Source organism: Phalacrocorax carbo, chromosome Z (genome assembly GCF_963921805.1).
Source record: "Phalacrocorax carbo chromosome Z, bPhaCar2.1, whole genome shotgun sequence".
Lineage (NCBI taxonomy): Eukaryota > Metazoa > Chordata > Aves > Suliformes > Phalacrocoracidae > Phalacrocorax > Phalacrocorax carbo.
In genome coordinates, this window is record NC_087548.1 from 64,930,052 (window position 1) to 64,949,154 (window position 19,103).

At 35.5% G+C, this 19,103-nt stretch overlaps 1 long non-coding RNA gene across 1 annotated transcript; it reads right to left on the reverse strand.

The window, feature by feature from the left end:
* Positions 1–3,645: 3,645 nt before the first annotated feature.
* LOC135310581 (uncharacterized) lies at positions 3,646–14,646 on the reverse strand. Its single transcript, XR_010370670.1, has 3 exons — positions 14,004–14,646; positions 10,527–10,624; positions 3,646–6,745 (listed from the first exon to the last, which is right to left on the reverse strand). It is a non-coding gene; the product is annotated as an uncharacterized LOC135310581 (long non-coding RNA).
* Positions 14,647–19,103: the final 4,457 nt, after the last annotated feature.

A 19,103-nucleotide genomic window follows, 5' to 3' on the forward strand; every position in this document is an offset into this window, starting at 1 on the left:
TAAGGAGTCCTCCCCAACTTTAAAAGGTCTGAGTCAGCTTTCCATTGAATACTTTCTATCAGTTTTGATCAGTCAGACCAAAAAGGTGAAATAGCCTTGAGTTAACAAAGTATATCTGACTGTGTAAAAAATTAATTAGTTTTTGGAAGGGATAAGTAAAATAATTAGGCCCAAATGCAGACTTTCAAAGCTAAGACTAACCAGAAGAGTAGGCACTCATCTCAGTTCTCACTAAGAAAGTTGCAGAACTCCTGTTACGCGACACCTACACTCATTGTCTTCCAAAAAAAACCTGCCTTCCCTTGCACTAATCTCTGTTCAGCTGGGCAAAAGACTTTGGTCATTAAAGGTGGTGTGGTTGCTCTGTTCTCTGTATGCAAAGAACTTTGACGAGTACCAAACCACATAAGAAGTTTTCAGGCACGGAAGACTTCCTCTCCATTCCTGTGATCTAAGCACAGGATATTTGCATGATGTCATCCCAGCAAAGGGAAAGGCAGGAATTTTCATCTCTGAATTGATGTACTTAGACAAAGTAGGACAGCTAAGCCTGTAACCAAGAAAAATTTCGGTCTTTCTGAATAAACAGGACCTTAGTACTTGAACAGAGAAGATCACTTAAGGTTGGCTTCAAAATAACATGCCAAAGACATTCTAACACCATGCATGGTCTCACTCTGTGTTGTAAAAAGTGTGGGATTTTTTTACTTGAAAAGTTTTAGATATTTCCTTTTATTTACAGTCAATGCCTCAACCTGCTGCGACTTCTGGTAAGCAATTTGCTGTGTTCATACACAGAGAGATTAATATTGAAGCCTAGAAGACAATAGTGCTATTTTTTAGGTAATGGTGAAATGACAGCCTTTTAACGAAACATTTTTATCAACTGGGAAACAGTGCCAATTTGTTATCAGCTTGTCATCACTTCACCAACTACTTCTGAAATAACTTACAATTTTTTGCATTCTTTTCTTCTGCATGTTATTAATGGTATGAACTATAAATCAAGAGGAAGCCTAAATGTATTACAAGCAACTATACGCCAGTTAACAAGACATTCTGCTAACAAGTCATTTAACAAAAAAGCTTCCAATGCATTGGGGACATCTAAAAATGTCATTTCATATGCAATATCATATAGTTCAAATGGTGACTCTGATTTGAGCCAAATTTGAAATTTTAAGAAAAGTACATCTGGTTAACAAGCTCATAAATTGCAGAGTTAAATTACAAATAGATTATTTCAGTCAAGTAAAAATTGGAAGGTGCTTGCATTAGAATTAAATGGTCAATAAAACAGGTAAAACTCAGTTTTCAGAAACATGTATAACCTCTTAGGAGCATCTGTTAACAGAATACAAGCTCTTTGCGTGACGGAATGGGAGAGCCCTTCTTCAGTTCGGCAGTAAAAAAAAAGTGCATGGCCTCTCCTTCCTCATCTGTTCAGAGGTAGGGGTCTACAACAAGGGGGTCTACAAGTGTCTCTGTCTTCACTCTACACTCAGCACCTTAAGGAGTTCCCCCATTGCTTTGCTAGTCCTACAGTAGTTTCAATTAGAAAAATACAATTTAAGTTCTCAACCTTCAGTCTCATGAGAAGGTTCTCTTCTTATCAAGGGCATTCAATTTTTCAGGCCAGTGTGTACCATGCAAAAATACACTCACACACAAGCCTACTGTGTCTACAATGCAGAGAATACTGCTAGGCACAGACAGTATCTCAGTTTGCAGTAGTATACTTGCATTCACCCTGAGAAGCAGATTAACTGGTTCAATACTACTGATTAAATAGCATTAATAGATGCAGCTATACAGCTTTCAGGACTTCGATTAGCTCATTTACCTTTGCATAACACCACACTGAACTGCACATCATAACCTCAGAGTCACAAACATGCAATATATACACACACTTACCAGAGACTTTCTACCAGTCCTTCTCCTTCAGCTAAAGCTCTTACAAGCAGCAGCTACCCAGAGCTTTTATTTGAAGGAATTACTTCCCTTTATTCTTAGGCTGCCTAAGCAGGCTTTTTGAAGTATCACTTTCTTAAAAGCTGGATCCCTCTCTCCTGTCTTAAAAGATGGACAATATCCATATAAGGAATCAGATGCAAGCTTGTCATCTAAGCCAAATAAGACCCCAAAAAATTAATCTTACTGCCAACTTCACACTGAAGCTGTTTTTTCTAATCCTTGCCTCTGGTAAGCTCCAGCTTTTCCCTCACACCTCATGTCATGTGGTCATTTTGATTTCACTTAATCTAAGTAAAGAGAAATTGACCTAATCAGCCTGTAAATGTTAATTATATATATTAAATGATTGCTTAATTTCTTATCCTATTCCATCTTCAATGGTTATTTTATACAATTTCCTCTGTCAAATCCTAGCACAGGAAATACTACACCTCCTATGACAGTTAAGAACAAGTGATAGGTCAACATCCCAGACAGTAACTGTCGCCTTTACAAACCCTCCAAAGTTTAGCATGCAGTCACTTCTTATTATGTACACACACACACCACCCCATCACTCATTTACTAGATTTCTAAACTTGTTAGAAAATTATTCCTAAAAAGTCTTCTGATGACCTTAGTGCAGAGAGATTAACGTTAAAGTATTTGTGAGCAGCAGTCTTTCCTGCATATGCCTGGGTGTTTCACCAGCTGATTTCAACAGGGTGTGAAAATGCCAGTGATTCAGCATGTGTAAGCCCCTGTTCTCATGTGAAGTTCATTTTAAGATCAAGGCATCAGTCAGTGTAGCCATAGCAATGGCCATTTTTCTGTAACCCACTAATATCCAAACTGTTACCATGGAACCGAGTTGCAAAGACTTGGACAATCAATTCTGATTATAACAGTTAAATGGTCATGACTTAAATCCTACAAATGGTAGTTTTCATACACATATTTGAATAAAATATTTCTGTTCATTGAGAACAGAACAAGTTGTGCTTAGCATTGTAATACCAGTGTAGGTCATTCAGAATAAAATTTGCCCTGATATTCAGACAAACTTATTTCATATTTTTTTAAAACCTTCAGTCAAGTATCATTCAAAAAGATAAACTCCTGCTGTCTTTGGAGATCAAAGAAAATCACAGAAATTACTTCCAACCTGATCATGAGCAACAAAACATTCAGCTTTCAATATTTCAAAAAGAAAACACATCAGCCCCAACTGGAATTGGCTTTTGCAAAGTAATTTTTTATCCTGTAGTTAAATAAAAGTACAATTAAATTTCCCTGTGAGCTGATTTTGGAATAAAGCAGAAGAAGGAGAAAAAGAATAGAACAGGATGACCCAAAGAAATTTTAAAATATAGATTATTAGTAGTAGTATTTTAGAAAGAACAAGAATAAAAGGCAATTTTTTTTTTCCTGATTGGTGGAAGAAGCAAGGAGAAGAACAGAATGAAAGAGCAGACTAAGCAAAATAAGTCCCCTTGTAACAGATGACACTGAATGCTTTAACAGCACATACCAAAACGTACTGTCTAGTGGCCAGAGAACCAAGTATCACTGCTAAGCTGGGAGCATAGCTGTTTTCTGGATTCTGATAGGAAAACAAGCATTCAGAATACTCACTTCAGCAGAACGAGTGCAGCTTTCTCCACTCACAGTCCAAGATACTTTGGGGACTAAACATAAGCTACACCTATTGCTCATCTGGACAAAAAGTCAAAGCACACAGAAATCAAAACAGCAGGTTGTTTATTTTGTGCCATCTGCCACCAACATGACATAAACTTGACAGCATAATCCATTACTGTTTGTGCAACAATAGCATGAAGGTGTTTACTGGTAGCAAGTTTTTTGTTGAGGAAGTGGATGTATTTTGCAATAGTTCAAAGAAGATTCCAACTTGCTTACATAATTTCTTGGAGGAATGCCATGTCAGTTGAGTGCTTAAAGTCCTATTCACCTGGAAAATCTAATGTCTGATAGGAAAAAAACCCCATGCAGCAGCATGACCATTATGCCTCTGCAAAGCAAAAAAATGCCTGCAGTAAAAACCACCACACTGATTTAAGCACTGCTGTCAACATTTGCTTCTTTTAGGCCCTAAGGACCAATAGACTCTTACAAGGAAGCAAATCTGGGTCTTACAGGCAGGCAAAACTCCTAGTACTGATTATTCACAGTCAGGTCCCCAGAAACTCTTACCACATTTCATATTTTTCAATTTGAAAGAATGCACTACTTATCTTGAAACCTCCTTTTCCCAGGAATGTGATCCATCAATAGAAATGTACCATCAGCACAAAAAAAACCCTGCACAACTGATGTTTCCCTCTGATTTTTCCTTAAGTGTTCAATAAATTAATATGACTACCCACCTCAAAAATCATTATCCAACAGTATTGTCCATAACCATAAAATAATACTATTCACTGATGTGAATCTAAGTTGGAAGCCTCTATAACTAGCCATAGCGGTGATAGCCATCACTGTCATGGCCTCCTTTTCCTAATTGCATGTGCATTCTTGCTTCTGGATTAAGCAAACGACACAAAGGAACTGAGTTTCATGGTTATGTTATTGTTACATAACCATAGCTAACCATTCACTGCCTCTAGCTGCTTTTTTTCTTTCCTTGAACTGTAAAATGAAAAGTCGCACCTTAAAAGTTAATTTTACACTGAGGTGAGAGAAAAAAGATGAGCAGGGTAGAAAAGAAATAGCACTGGCTCAGGAGAGACCTGAAAATTCAGAAACCTGGTTCAGAGACCTGCAAATGTTGACACACTCATATCTACGCTATTACAGTGAATTACCTTTATTGCCCTTCCTTTGTGATTAACATCAATGTTTATGATACATAAGAGCAACAAACCATGAAAAGCTACTCAAACAGCAAAGAGGACAGCAAAGCAATATTTACAATAATAATTGTTTCTCAAATCTAAAGAATTCAGACAGAACTTGAAAGAACTTCATTGATGCTTCTGATTTGTACAAAAAAAAAAAAACCCATGAAAGAGTTACTACATTTCTCTTCATATTACGGCACATAAAATTTCACTTCCCTAACTAATCTCTTCCTTAATTTCTCTTCACCACCTGTGACCATAATATAAAATATTCAAGAACTTCCCTTTATCTAAGCTTTCAAAAACAGGTTAAAACCATGACTGTTCACCAAGCCAGTAAGGTACATGGATACAGTTCGGTTTCTTTTCTGGACAGTGGCTCTATCTGGCTGTGGATTCCTAAATACTGACTCTACTGTTTATTCTGTCCAGCCAAGACACAGCCTTTATTCAAGCTTCTCTCTTTAACAATGTGAAAATTATCTGCAGAGACTTTTTTGTAGATATACATCTCGGTATATCAGGTAGGATGTCAGAAGACCTTAAAACATAATAGAGCATAGAGCCTTCAGACTACACCACATTATTCTTCAAGCAGATTGAAATGCAGACAGAACAAGAGATGGCTCCTTCCTGTAGATGTAGGTGCAAATATCTTATATAAAGATGCAAATGAAAAACCACGAAGAAAGTTCTTCTTCATAATGCTGCATCTTTAAAACTCAAGAACTTGGACTGAATAGAGGGGATGTGTAAAGAGGGGAAAGATGGGTATGCTGTTTGCATGTGACCTTATTTTTTTGGTGCAGAGTATTTTTAAATGGACATTGGTTAAAGTTAAACTGAAAAACATCAAGTAGCCTTGTAAAGACCAAAACTTTTGAGGCTTTGTTTCCTACAGTTTTCTCTGATCTTTCTTTACCAACAGTCCTGACCTTCATTCCAGTCCCTGTGTTTTAACTCTAGTAGTGAGGAGTGCGTGCTTGCTGAGGCTGGTGCCAAATGAATGGCTAATGGTTGACCTCTGCCTGCTGTTCCTGCCACTGCTCTCTTTCCATTGATTATCATGAATCTTGAAAGAATGTCATTATCTTTAAGAATTCAACCTTCTTTCAAATTTGTTTGACCAATTTTTGGAGGGGATGAAGGGAACTGACAAATAGATGGCATTATTCTACCATCTAGGCCTTTTAACAGTCACTCATGCACATAATGAAATGATAGAGAAGTATGGGTGTTAGCTTTTTTGCTTATCTGTTCTTGGCTTCCCGGTTTGTTAGAGTGTTCAAAATACCTAGGCTGGTACCTACTTTAAGATACAACTTTTACTGCTACTACTTGGAGGGATTAAGTTATTAATTTAGTTTGTCCTGACTTTTAATTCAAAATCAGACATCCTATTTTAAGAATATATTTTTAAACAACATCTCCATAGCTCCATAGAGATACACAAAGGCTATGGTCCAACTGCATTATGTGCACTAAAAACAACAAAAAAAATCCACTAGTTTGCATAATAGTGTTCAGTTCATGTTTGTAGGTTTAAAAATATTTGCATAGTACTAAGTGTTCAGGTGTTCTTGACATATTTGATATATTCAAAGACCATATTTTGGAGAATAAAATCTCAAGGGCAGTACTCTCTGAAAGAACTATTAACAGACATAGTTCATATATTTAATCTGGAAAGGAAGTACGACAACACCACAATAAATGATCAAAAGAAAGATATGAAAAATGTATCTCAATTTAGTCTTTCTCTAAACTGGCAAGGCTGAGAAAAAAAGCATCACATTCTCAAACACATACAATTAGGCATACTTAATTCCATCGAAGCAGTTGTTCTAATCCTGTACATACCAGTAGCAAGTGGACTGATTTGCTGTCCATTCTGTAGATTCAAATGCATATTCACATGCACAAAAAACCTGGGAAAGCAAAGAGATTCTATGGAGAGGATCCAAATAAATTGACAAGAAAAAATTAAATAATAGTGATTCATCAACTTCAGGCAATGCCAAATCCTTCTCAGCAGAATGATTTATCTTCCAATATCTTACTTTGTTATGGTTTCTTATACATCGTAAGAAAGGCCTTTAGTTTTATGAACAATAAATATTTTCCATACCATGAACAGTGAATTTAAATGCAAGTGTTTTATTATGAAAGATAAAGAAAACTGTTAAAAATTAGCCCAACTAAAGAAAAGTAAGCTAAAGAAAAACAAACATTTATTTTACTATGACAGATCAGATGCTGTGTTTGGGTCCGATCAAGTTGCATGGTCAGAGATATTTTCTTATATTGAAGGGCAGTAAAAATGACCTAACATACTCCATGGGTTCCTTAACTTTTTGGACCCTAGACCCATTTCAGCTCTCAAAATTGTTTCTTTTTTTTTTTTTTTAAAAATCATTAAAACAATATTGATGCAAGATGTTTCCTGGGATGAACTGAAGCCTGCCTTGAAGACCAGCTGTACATACATGTCCCTGAAGACCACTAGTGTTTTTTTGTATTAACAATGACTACAAGGAAAGAAAACCAAGTTTAGGAAGATAGTAACCATGCTCACATTAGATACAGACCATAGTTTGAAGCTGAATCAAAAATATGATCACATTTGGATTTGATAACACTGTAATCACAAGACTGTCAGTCAAAGCTGCAAAACTATTTTCAGATTTCAAGAGTTTCTTTTGACTACTTTCACCTTGAGGTGAAATGGCAGAAGGATATTTGGGTTTTCTGGTAATTTTGGCAATTGAATTAGTAATAAAGAAATAAACAACTTATATATGAAAGTACCTCTAACAAAAAATACTAATTTAATTAGGCTTTCAAGTTCAATATTTACCTCTAAAAAGTTCAGTTTTCCCAAAATAAAGTCTTTCTGCTGAAATGGCAGCATGCAGATACCATTTCAGTCCACAAATACAACTATTGCATAATAAGCTTACTTCATTCATTCAAAAAAACCTAAAACCACGAAAAACAAACCTGGTCTGAGTCAAATTTTCACTGAAATTATTTGTACCTCAGAATAACAAAGACATTAGCAAAATATTTCAGTCATACCTTCCAAATCTCAGTACTCTAAGTTGCTCCAACTTAACCACATTTTAAAAAAAATAAAACTCAGCAACTACAGTCTAAATCATACACTTACCAGTCTTTTTCCCACAAGCCTTGAAGCCTAAAAGTTACCATGGAAACAAATTCTACATTTCCACAAATTGGAAGAGCCAGTTAGAAACAAAACAAAACAAAACTAAAAAAGGATTAACTCATTGCTAACTATGCCTTATTCAAGGTATAAAGATGGCAATGGCTAACCAGCTTGTAAGCTGACAGAAATTTAATATAAAAATAATATATGTTTATATATATTTATATAAAAATAATAAAATAATCAGTGATCCAAAGTACCATGGCTATCATAAGACCTTCTTAAAAAAAAACTTAAAAATTACACTGCTTCTTCCAAAGAAGGATTTTTACAGTGTATTTACAATATGCCATTGTAACAGTTAATGTGTAATAAGAGTACCACTAAACCACAAATTATCCTTTAACCTAAGTGGAGGCAGAACTGCTGGCTGAAGCTTTAGATTGAAGTAGTGTATTCTCCAAGTGTTGCCTACATCAGAGAATTACAGAGAGATCTAATCTCTCACAGCTTTGGTTTCCTATCTATAAAATGGGGGTGGCAATGCTTGCAACAGCAGATAATACTTGGGAAGGGTACTGCTTGTGTTTATCTGCATGGCTGCCTAATCATGCAACATCCTAACATTGCCATATTGTGCTCTATTTATATTCCGTGATGGTTATCTGTGACCTTGAACAATACAAAGAAGCTGTAACTCCCAAGGTCATCTGTCTATAGAGTTGAACAGATACAACTCCTGATACCTATTTTATATCAAGTTTGATACGTTTCAGATTACACATGATCTAAAAGCATATGAAAAATCAAAACACAAGGGCTAGAAGCCAAACATGCACAACTGGGGATTAGTTACCCCTGTTTGACCGTAGTCCATGGAATTTCTACAATTAGATGAAATAGGACTGGAATTCTTCTTACTCCAGAAGTACTTTTTTTACCATAGAACATAAAAATATTCAGAAATAGTTCTGATATGGGAATTTGCTTGTAAAGTCTCCTGCTTCTGGGTGATATTATTCTCAAAATATCTAAGGTCGGGGGGCATCATCCTTCCATTCAGTTTGACATCTAATTTATCCTCTAAATCCTCATCATTCATTTCAACCTTGTTTAATCACTATATTGATCTTAAACACTGCGTCTTCTGGGAATGCCGACGAGTGTGGCAGTCCTGATAATGGCTTATGTCATGTGAGCCCCTGTCAATTATAAACCAGTTTCAAAGCACTAATGACACTGAAGTACATCAGATAGTGACTGTTCCTAACCTAAACCAGATTTGAAAACACAACGTAGAACAGTTTTTCACCTTTTTTTTGGTAGGTATTTCTAAGAGATCTTTGAAAGGTGGCGAGCCATTCATCAGGGGTTTTGAACTTGTACAGTAGAAAGTCACATAAACTGAAAAAGATTAAAATCAGGAGTTGACTAGGTATCAACAGATATTTGGAATGCATTACAGAGCTATCCTGACTGCATCAGAAAAAATATATGGGAAAAAATCCCCCATCTCATTTCAGCTTCATTTTTTTTACTATTGTTAAATTCTCATAGTTTAGAATGTTTCTTATGAAACAAGTGTTTCTTCAGCCTCAGTCATAAAAAAATAAAGCTACACAGCAAATATCTAAAGACAGCAAATATCTAAAGACTCTGTACATTTATTTAAAATAAAAAATAATAAATATTAAGGGGGCTAAATTTGTTTACTTTAAATTGTGCATTAGAGGCAGACTAATTTTTTCCAGTTCTCCTCAAAAATATGGCTACAATGGGAGGTCTTAAATCCTCAGTATTATTCCTCCATGCTCTTCCAGTGCAAACAGTGAAACTATTTCTAGAAATTCAAACCACTGTTATAGTGGCAGTAAGTAAAATCAAGCCTACTGTTAAATACTGTTTTATTCTTCTTTTGTCCTAAAAAAATTTCCCCTAATGAAAACCAACAAGGATTGTGCTAATATTGCTCTAAAATTGCTATATGTTATTTTTGGCTTTGTAAAGACCAACTATATTAATAAAGTTCATCAAATTTCCTAGCACTGTAAGCACTGGATAAACATTTGCTTCTCTCACTTAGAGATACACTTTAACAGTTTCAGATGAGAAAAACTAGGTGTTCATGTGGCTTTAAGAGATTCTCCCAGTTTCAGACTAGCTACTCTCTCTGGTCATTGAAGAAAGATCAGGGACAGGGCTTATAAGTAAAAGCCTTTTAGCATAATAAAAGAAAAACAAGAATAGATACTGAAGGAAGAGGGGAGAGACAGCAACAGAGAATTGCATGTTTCTCAATAGATATGGCACAGAGGACACTGGTTAACCAATACCATCAAAATCAGAATATTCTAAGGGTGTTACAAGTCAACCAAAGCTTTAAGGAACAAAATAACTTTACTTCTTTCTCTACTAAAAAGGTATATGGCAATCATGAAAAAAACCAAAACTAAGCAAAAACAAAAAACAAAAACCCTAACAAAAGAAAAAAAACCCACTCTCTGATACAATCTTCTTTGTTTTATAAAATTTTAAAGTACCTCTGTATTGCTCTTCTCAAGTCCATTCTCCTGTTATGGTTTGATCACCTGTAACCCTGTTCTCCCTCTGAGGCTGAAGACTCAACATCTATTTTTGACTACACATTTTGTCAAAGAGAAAAGAAATAGGAAAATCTTCAATGATTTATAAAGCGACTACTGTACTACTTAGAAAGCATTATTACTGTTTTTTCAAACAGCAATAGGGTGCGCACACACTTGACAGAACATTAAAAGTCATATGCTTTAGCAATTTAAGTCATTTATTTTGTGTCCCCTTATCTGCCATGACAATTGATGTACTGTCTAGCAATCAGTATACGTACTAGTTTACAATGCTATTTCTGTTGCTTTAGAAAAATCATCTAGAGTCAACATAGCTTTTGATTTTCTAACACACAAATCTCTGCCGTTTTTGGACTACAGTCTTGAAGTTACCTCACACTGATCTTCATATATAATATCATCATCAGTCTGCAACTTCATGGTTTTTCTTGACAGTTTGCTTCACCTTTGCTTCAAACTCATTTACTTACCCAGTAGAAATCATGTCTCCACTAAGATTAACGCATGCTAATTTTACCACAAATTTTATCAAGAAACATTTCACAGTGACTTCAAATAGTCAATTACAAGACATACTTTGATGCACAAGGAGTTAACAAAGTTTCCATTTAGGGTACTATAAGCATTATTTTACTGCTGACCCTTGAACACTTTCTAGAAATAATTCTTCTTTATTATACAGGAAATAGAAAAATGTCTTACTCCGTAAGTAATTCTTATTTATCTTTAAACAAAAGCTACAAAACTGTTTGTTTTCTTTCTAATATATTAACTTGACTGGAAGTGTATTTTTTGATCTGTGTTCTCTTGCTGCCACGAGTGTTCTTCACACAGATCCTTACACAGTAACCCTGTTTGCAAAGTGTAGATTTGTCCTTACAGAAGTCACTAACACTCTCCTTATGTCCATAGTACATTAACACAGACAATGGTATGTTGCCTTGTTTCCTTAGTTCAAGGCTTGTCTGATTATGTTCTGTAACAAGGAAAATTCCTATGCATTTTTAAGTTTAAAACAAGATGTTCTAACATCTTGCATATGTAAAAATATTGCACATCTGTCATACCATTCTAGTCTGTTAAGAATGGGAAAACTCTGAGGAGTTTACGGTTTTCATGTTTTGTGACTCATCTCCCTCTTTGAAAGGTTTGTACATGGGAGATACTTTTTGTGGTCTCGTGTACAGCCTGTAAACATGTTCACTTAAGTGAACTGCTGTAGATTTCCATCTTCTGAAAACTGCCTTTTTAGTCAGGATGATCTTAAGCCAGATAACTTCCAGCCATATCCCTGTTTTCACCAGACATAAATAACTTTCACCAACATGTGGGACACACCATAGACTATAACATCTTCCAAACGCTCAGAAACCAGACAACAAATAAAGAGGACATTAGCATCAAGCAACAGTTTTACAGACATTGAGAGACTGAGCCATCACGTCTCTGAGAACAGCTGACAGTTTGCTCTCATTTAAAGAAGCATTAGCAATGCCTTCCAACAATAGGCCCAAGTCTATTCTGCCTCTTTTCCACAGCTATATAAAGGGAATAGATCCCATATTCAGCTGTCTGTGCAGATCTTCTTAGTACATCTGAGATTGCCAATCAAGACACAAGACAAAACTCAATCAGGGTAGGTTCCACATTGACATGTTCCTGTCCTCATATCATTAAATTGCTGTGGAAACCATTCTATAACCATTCAAACTGTATCTACAGAGAAAATTGAAAGAGTGTCTCTTCTTTGAATCTACTGTCTACTATCAGAATACCTGCTTTAAAATTATGTCCCTGCAGAAAGGCCTTCCACAGTTTAGTATTTCCTTCCTTTGAAAAGCATCTGTTAGACTTACAACACACACACATATTTTAATCACTAAAAATGTAATACAATTTGAGAAGAAATTGAACAAAAAAATTCTATAGGGAAAAATTGGGTAGGCAAAATCTAACAAATATAAATACAACCCTGCAGTTATAGATTGAACTAACTCTTTTTGTTGCTATCCTGTGAAACGTTTAACTAGTGCCAGATTATTACCTTTGCCTTTTTATTAATCTTATCTGCACTGCTGTGTTCCCAGGCTACAACAAACATTGCATAAAGCCTTGTCTGTATGGTAAATAAGCTCTGTCTGGTTACCTATGCATGACACAAACCATTTTCTATGAACTGAACAAAAAATTAAGCATCTAAAAATGCAGACCTTAGGGAAAAAGGTTTTCTGCTAGAATATATTATTTATATTTAACATTCATACTCCCCTGTCAAATTTTCAAGCAATGAAAGTGAACAATATTTAGTGTAATTTAATATTAAATACTATGCTAATTGTCAGTGGCCTTTGAACTTTCGAAGTAGTGCTACCATCCACATGGCAAATATAATTATGGAATTTGATTTCCTATATGTTGTAAGCAATGAAACTGCTTTAATTGACACTAATATATATTTGTAATAACTTCTGTGTAAATTAAAAATCAATGCCAATTTTAGCTCCCTGGATACTATTTTTATCGAACTGGTTATTTCTTTGGAATTGGAGATATGCAGAAGCAAACATTTTCCAGAATGTACAATATATGTTTTGAATCCCAGTGTAGTTTGCATGCATGCCATTTATGTTTAAAGCTTGCATATCTCACACTTATGTACACACTCATAAAGACAAATCCCATCAGGTCTAGGCTGCCTTCAGGAGATTTTGCTTCCAGCTGATTTTTGATTGATTGTCAAGCATGCTTCACCAAGACTAAGTGGGATATCATTGTATTATCTGGTATCAGTGCTGCAGTGCACTGTAGATATCCAAAACAGGGTTACAAAAGAAACTAAAAGTAGAGTTATTCACTTTACTTTTTTTTCCCAATTTTTATAGGGCAATCGAGATTTAGCAAACCTCTCAGCCCTGATGTGATTTCAGATAAATTCTTGGCAAACATTGCTAATTTGATTCTTTCTTATTTTACCATTTTTTTCTTTGTCCCCATACTCACTGATTAAATGTTGGCAAGCAAACTACAAATACAGATATCTAAAGCAAAGTTACAACTTCATACCATGGATGGTGTTTTTATTTGGCATCAACAAAAATATTTTGCCATCTGGGACAGATGTTTTTATGAATTAGGTAAATTTCAGACTAAGCTTTGAAAAAGTCACAATAGCTGCTGTGTGGAGTAGAAGGTGGTCTTTGTAGTTTCAGCCCTCAAAACCAGCATGCTGAATTGTATAAAATATTTATCTATTGTCATAAAAATCACAATAACTTACAATTTTTCTGTAAAACTAAAAATGCCAGAAGTATATGTTGGAATTACTTTTTATGGTTAAATGGAGTTAAACATATAAGCTACATACTAAATAAAGATGGATTGAGGAACAATGAAGAGAATAAGAACACTCACAGCTCAAAGGTCTTGCTCTCACACACAGCACAGGGCCACATCTGATCTCAGAGTGGTTTATCCTGCTGTGACTGCATAGACTTCATTAAGCTTCATCCTTTATATAAACACAAATGAATACATAAATAGAAAGCAAAGAGTTGCACAGATTTTACACTAGAAAAGGGTGTGTGGGTGTGTGTGTGTGGAATCTCAATCAGGAAGCACCCAGCTCCAGATCCAGTTCTGTTTTCAAAAGCTGTTTGTTCACATTGTACTCCTTAGCAAGAAAGCCAATTTACATCATAGCTGCAAAGCAGCAAAACTAGTGCAATATCACAAAATATTAGGGAATTTTTTCCTTTCAAAGAAACAGCATTTCTCATCAGTAATAGAAATGCAATGTGACCTAAATTAGGTCTTTAAATTAGAAGCATTAAGCTATACCAGCCTTTTATAATAATTTCCATTTGCTCCATGTCAGGTAAAGACTCCCTTCTTTCCTCGATCCTTTCCTAGCAGTACTAGTCAGTCATCAGGATATACCTAGGACTTCCATTCCACACTAAGAACCATTACCACTCCTCCCACTCCAGGCTTTTTTGAGCAAACTGCATTTGGGAAGAAGAGAAAACAGAAAAAAATCAGACAGCTTCAAAACATAATTAATTTCTGTTAACTTGCAAAAACAAGCACATTTTTGTAATCAATTATTTTATTGCAAGTAACTTTTCATTAACTAATTCCTTTTAAAAATAAAGGCATGACAAGAAAAATTATATAAGCTAGATTTTGTAAATGCCACAGAGGCCCAGCATAACCCAACATACCTGTAGTTGTATTTTACTAAGCAAACAAACCTTCAACTTGTAATTTGCTTCTGATATAGCCTAAAAGCACTTTATTATATTAAAGCTTATTGATGCCTGTAAGGCCCTTTTACCTACAGCTATTTCAAATGTAGTGAAATAATGCAACACTAATCTCTAAGACTTTTATTCCATAATAGATGTTTTTCTCACTAAATCAATTCAAAGGCTAATTGGGGTGGAAGGTGACTATCTCTAGTGGTTATAAATACATTTGCATTGCTATCAATCTTTTACACGACTGATGTTTAACGAGGCTGAACAAGAGCTCACTCTAGCCTTAGAACAGTAAAACTCCATTCCAACACGTAGTCAATGCTCCCATCAAGTGGCAAAACTAGAGGTTGCAATACTTACCAGTTTCCAGCTCAGGCTTTCTCACACATACTTCACAGTGAGCACACACCCAAGAGGAGGAGCACGAGAAAAAGAAGGCAGGGACGCAAGGTTCTTTTGCTCAACTCCATATTTGTCCTGTGGTTTCCAACATCCATGCAGCTCTTCCAGCATGCAGACATTCCCTCAGCTCTGCTGGGCACCTGAAACTCAACCCATTAGCATCTACCACAGTCAGGGTGTAACAAAAAGCAGCGAACACCCCATGACAGTTTAAACCAGACAAGCCTGCCTCAGGGTCTAGACGGATCAGAAAAGGTTGTTGATTCCTTCAGTGTATCTTGGACCATAGTCTATGTCCATACATTCTAAGTCACTCAAAACCTCTATAAGTACATTTCATCCTACTGTCCAATGAAGAATCTCTTGTCACTTTCTGAAAAAAAAGCCTGCTCACACACACAACCCAGGACAAAAAAGGTAAATACTTTGCAGTTGTATTGGGCACATAATTTAAGGTGTTACATATACCCCACAAGTTCCAAGTGTCAGAGAGAGACAAGGACCCACAATACTCATCTTCTAAAAAATTTACAGTCAAGGCTGTTCACAATATTTCTGTAAGCTATGTAGAAAAGGATATCCAAACTATAGAAGTCCAGTTTACTTCCCCCCCCAAAAAATGAATTTGTTTGAAACAGGTGATAAGGCTGCCCTTAGAAAATAAATTTAAATTAATATTTTTGGACTGAATCATCTTTAAAAGCATTTTTTACAGCTTTACCTAATAAGAAATATAGAGATATGGGGGGAAAAGCAGCTGTTTTTCTACCAGAAAAGTTATCTGGGGAAAGAGCTGTTTTGTTTACTTGGTTTGCCTGTGAAGCAGTCAGATTATCTAAGTGAGCTCAGCGACTCTTTCCTCTGTGCATCATTTCTGCATGGACAGTTTGAAATGACGTGTATCTTCCTCTTGAAGAAAGGGTGATCTAAAACAATTACTTTGCATAGACCTGCAACTTTTAGCCATCACCAGCCAGACTTTTTCAAGCATTATCCATGGAAGGATCATACAAAGTGAATGTCAAATATATAATAAGCAAGCAGCCAATACAACCTTTATGAAGTTACAGCATTACTAGGTGCTCTCTAGAGTTTACATTCAGAAAATTAAAGTAACTGATATGACAGAAGACCTGGTTTACTGAAGCCAACTATAATGATTCCAGGATTATGCTTTTGTGTTCCTAGTATTGCAGTAAACAGGTCGTAAGTGAAACAGTAAGTTACATTATTGGGGCAGCAGGCAAGAAACGTGTATTCTGTCCATTATTACTGAGCATTTGTATGTATAGTGTCAGAAGACAATATTTCCTCTGTAAATATTAATGCTGTAGCATGGTACTTCATATTGCAAGAACAAGTCTTTGTGCCAATGAATATACAGGCTGAGTACTGAAATAGAAGTAGAAGCCTAAGGGAAAATAGCATCATGAAGAAAACAAAAATTAACAAAATAAAGTTAGATCAGTTACAGACACATATGCATAATGGTAGCTAATAGCACTTTCTCTAAATACAGTGTAAATTTACACTCTTGCTTAAAAGGAATTAGGGGATATACTTGTCAGATGGTTGGAAAAAATATGTTTAAAAAGCCTTCTCAAGACTTAAGCCAAGAATTCACACTGAAAAAAAAAAAAAAAAAAAGAGAAAGAGTCCAGAATAAAAGTTCCATTTAGGAGGCCTGTGGCTAAATAGGGAATGAGCATTACAAACAAAACCAAACTCCCCTCAAATGTGATGCATATGCTGCAGCATTAGTATTGCTCCTTTCATGTGTTCCAAGATCACAACTGGTGTCACAATGACAATTTTAATTTCAGCCTCAAGTACTTGTAAACAGAGATGTATATAATTAGAAGACAACTGAAGAGACTACATCTTCTATTTATTAGTTGCTCAGAAATCAAGACCTTCACTGTTTATTGAAAGTTCCAAAACATGATCAGTTGAGGACAAATCTAAGAGGTTTGCATAGAGTAAGCAGATGTGAAAAAGGAGAAACTAAATACATATAAGATATGCAAGATGTCAAAACAGGCATTCCAAATAGAAAAAATACAGCAATTGTCCATTCCAGATTATTTTCCTTGACATTGTGAAATACTGCAATGTATTATCAACAACAACAACAAAACTAGAACAAAAATAAACATGATAAAGGATGCAGTACTGTATATTAGGGCTAGTTAATGTGCCAGTGAAACCAAGATTATAATCAGAACCTGCCAATTCAATTAATGTTGCAGCTGTTTCTGAATTTCCTTACCACTGCCATGACACAGCAATAGAGGGGAGATCTGTGAAATTAGGCTCTATCACTGTGACCAGTCACTGCTAAAGTTGTTCAGTGCCAGTATAAGGCAAGTTTCTAAAATCCTAGGAGCATCACTACACTAGCGCACCTTAAAGCTTTCACAGCTACTATGCAGGAACTGAACCTGTGATAAGCAAAGTTGGATGTTTTACAGGGAACAGAACTATCCCAGTCAAGTGGTAGCATTTTATGATCTTGCTTCCAAGTATCAGCCTCTGAAGCTCTACAATTATTGGAGAGTTGCCAGTTCTTTCATACAGCAGGCCTAATGTACACTTTCAGAAGTTAAAAAAAAAAAAAAAGACTAGGTTTTGGATAAACTCTGATTAAGTAATCTAGAAAGGTTAACAGCAAGATTTTCCAAGCCTCCAGTGTCTAACAGAGGTACACAGCAGTTAGCATGGTATAGAAAATGAAAGTTGGTATCAAAGATGCTCTGGATACATGTAGAAGTTCAAGTTCAGAAAGCAATCTGGCAACTTACTGGAAGATAAAGTAAAATTCACTGAGGTTATTAAACTGATAAATACTTCTTGTGACTGAGAAAGTTCCTAAACTGTGGAACACTGAAAGAGGTGACTGCTGAGGGAAGTATTACAATAAGCTTTCATTTTCTCATATTTTTTCTTGGATATCAGACAGTGATCACTATGGTGACAAACTATTCTATTAAATATAAATTCAGTCTGCTGCAACAAAGCTGTTCTTGTAATGTGACTTTCAAAACCTTATCTGTTTTCACTCTTAATTTGAATTAAGCATATTTTGAAAAACTACATTTGAAAAAAGTCACAGAAATTCATTATAAGTGTCCTTGTAATCACCTGTCTATGCTGAGATGCATGTGGTTTCTGATAAGCCATGTTAGTTTAAATATAGTTCATTAAAAGCTTCACAGCTGTTGAGTCAGACAATCTTGTATCCTCACATGAAACACTGACTGCAAATCATCTGCTGAGCTTCCATGCAAACTGATTCTGTACCTTTAGCTCTGAACCATCTTTCATAGGTTACGATGGCTCACTGCTACACTGCTCTTACATTAGTGTGCTTGCTGAAGGCAAGGTACAAACAAGCACAGCATCAGCAATGATGATAAACTAACATTTTACTTATGCTAATAGGGAATGTTTGAATTTAAATCACTAAAACACTCCAGCAACCATGAAGTTCAGTGTGTGAGTATTTTAAAGGTAAAAATTATAATAGCTGCCTATTTATCTGTTTTCTTTATTTTGTTTTTATTTAGGAGCAGCATTCATTTATAAAAAGAAAGACAGGTTTTGTTGCACAGTACGATCATCTACATGGAAGCAGATACAGTTTTTCTGCTGAATCAGGCCCTAATGTAGATCACATTTTATCCAGCAGAAATGCCCTAGTTTTGTTGTACTATGTTACCATCTATTAAAGCAAAATTGGAATCTTTTCAGTCCAACAGCTTTCCTTAAAAGACTCTTATTGGCAGGTTTGACCTTTACATTATGAATTTCGTTTCATTGTAAGCCCTTACATTTATATTACTGCTTAACATGA